Consider the following 2,500-nt stretch of genomic DNA (forward strand, 5'->3'; position numbering starts at 1 on the left):
GTAACAACTGAAAGTGTTGTCGAATACTCTTAAAACACAACCTGTGGTAAAACAATGTAACAACTCAAAGTGTGTCGAATACTCTTAAAACACAACCTGTGGTAAAACACTGAAAAAACGCAAAGTGTGTCGAATACTCTTTCAACACAACCTGTGGTAAAACAATGTAACGGGAGCATCTCGTTACTCCCCCGGCTCGTTACTCCCCCGGCTCGAGTCGTTACTCCCCCGGCTTGTTACTATTCTTAACCCTAACCCTAACCCTAACCCTAAGGAGGAGTAACGAGCCGGGGGAGTAACGAGCTGATCCCCAATGTAACAACTGAAAGTGTGTCAAATACTCTTAAAACACAACCTGTGGTAAAACAATGTAACAACTCAAAGTGTGTCGAATACTCTTAAAACAAAACCTGTGGTAAAACAATGTAACAACTCAAAGTGTGTCGAATACTCTTAAAACAAAACCTGTGGTAAAACACCGAACAAACGCAAAGTGTGTCGAATACTCTTGAAACAAAAACCTGTGGTAAAACAATGTAACAACGCAAGGTGTGTCGAATACTCTTAAAACACAACCTGTGGTAAAACACTGAAAAAACGCAAAGTGTGTCGAATATACACAACCTGTGGTAAAACAATGTAACAATCCAAGCACCATCACGCAAACCAATCATCTCAGGATTACCGATGAACTCTCATTTTCTTGAAGGGAAACTGAATCAGCAAAACTACTACTCTGCAGTAACGAACAAAGTAAAGAGGCAACAAAGTCCTTGCCACGAGACAAGAATTGTATGATATAAGAAAATGTCTTACTCTGAAACATCCGTTAGTGGACAGCAGCGCACGTTGGAGTAAGCGCGCCTCAACGCATGATCGGAGAGACTGAAATCCTTTTTGTCCAAACACCTCCTTTTCCCTTCCCTAATCACACACGTAACTTTGTTGCCGCCCGCTCATGATACACCCTTTCAAGGGAAGGAAACGATGATTAATATTGGCATAAATCGCTCTAAGGAGACAAGACACTCTCCCAAAGAAACACTGAGAACAAGCCAAGTGCACGCACGCACTCACTCACACCCCAAGTATGATTGGAGGCGGATTTTATTTTTACCGCTGGATTGTCCCGCGATCTTGAAATACTAGCGCGTGCGTCGAGTTACGAGACAAGCTCGCTCACTGACAAAACCCGGAACTAAAATGGCGGACGGAAAAAGCAACACACAAATTTCCTCCAGGACAGAGAGGAAATGTTACATAAACTGTTGGGTCACGAAAAAGAGATCACCTACCAACTTCAGTCTGCGCTGCGTGTGCACACAGTGGGATAAACAACAAGTCAGACGTGATTTTTCTTCGTGGGGGAACCATGCATGTGGACATTATTTATCGTGGGGCCTGCGCGTAAACAACAGAGAGAGAGCGAGAGAGAGAGAGAGAGAGAGAGAGAGAGAGAGAGAGAGAGAGAGAGAGAGAGAGAGAGAGAGAGAGAGAGAGGAAGAGAGAGAGAGAGAGAGAGAAAGAGAGAGAGGAAGAGAGAGAGAGGAAGAGAGAGAGAGGAAGAGAGAGAGAGGAAGAGAGAGAGAGCGAGAGAGAGAGAAAGAGAGAAAGGGAGGGAGGGAGAGAGAGAGCGAGAGAGAGAGAGAGAGAAAGAGAGAGATAGAGAAAGACAGAGAGAGAGAGCGCGAGAGAGAGAGAAAGAGAGAGATATAGAAAGACAGAGAGAGCAAGAGAGAGAGAGAGAGAGAGAGAGAGAGAGAGAGAGATAAAACGAGAGAGAGAGAGTCAGAGAGAGACTGAGAGTCACAGAGAGAGAGAGAGAAAGAGAGAGAGAGAGAGAGAGAGAGAGAGAGAGAGAGAGAGAGAGAGAGAGAGAGAGAGAGAGAGAGAGAGTGGGAAGCAGAGAGTCATCAGTACTGCGTAGGATGTAAACACTTCTGTCACAACCCACATTTGATAAACCTCTACCTACTAAAGGGAAAAAAACACACACAAAGCAAACAAACAAACAAACAAACAAACAAACAAACCCGGTCAGTACATCGAAATGAAAACAATCAAAAATGAAGAAGAACAATTGTACTTAACATACCTTAACTTAGTACAATGTTGTTGCTTTGTGTTTTGCTTTTTGGCATGGTGGAAGTTACTGCAACTTGGTGACCGCATTTTTTGCGCACGCAACATTCGCTTCGACAGAGTTCGCTGCAAACGTTAATGTAATTATAATTAAGATTTTGTGCGTGTGTTAAAGTTCGGTCTTTTTACAAAGACAGGTCCTTCCCTTGTTGTGATATATTTTTAGACGGTCATTAAAACAGCTCCCCGGCCTCCATAACAAAATAAATCAACGATTTCAATTAAAAAATAAAATAAAAATGTGGTCGTCACAGTGCCACCGCAAATTTTCTTAAAAGCCGGATATGACGTAATCAAAGACATTATCGGAAAAGATAGAGAAAAAAGAGACGTCTGGAGATACTGTTTGAAAGAATGT

General features: G+C 42.8%; 1 protein-coding gene across 1 annotated transcript in view; it reads right to left on the bottom strand.

Annotated features, from left to right (window-relative positions):
- LOC138954973 (uncharacterized) overlaps positions 1–1,098 on the bottom strand; it is a 14,846-nt gene extending 13,748 nt beyond the window's left edge. The window contains exon 1 of the mRNA XM_070326711.1: positions 817–1,098. The gene's annotated coding sequence lies outside the window, so the exon portion shown is untranslated. The remainder of the gene's footprint in view (positions 1–816) is intronic.
- Positions 1,099–2,500: the final 1,402 nt, after the last annotated feature.

This window comes from Littorina saxatilis, unplaced genomic scaffold, assembly GCF_037325665.1.
Source record: "Littorina saxatilis isolate snail1 unplaced genomic scaffold, US_GU_Lsax_2.0 scaffold_777, whole genome shotgun sequence".
Taxonomy (NCBI): domain Eukaryota; kingdom Metazoa; phylum Mollusca; class Gastropoda; order Littorinimorpha; family Littorinidae; genus Littorina; species Littorina saxatilis.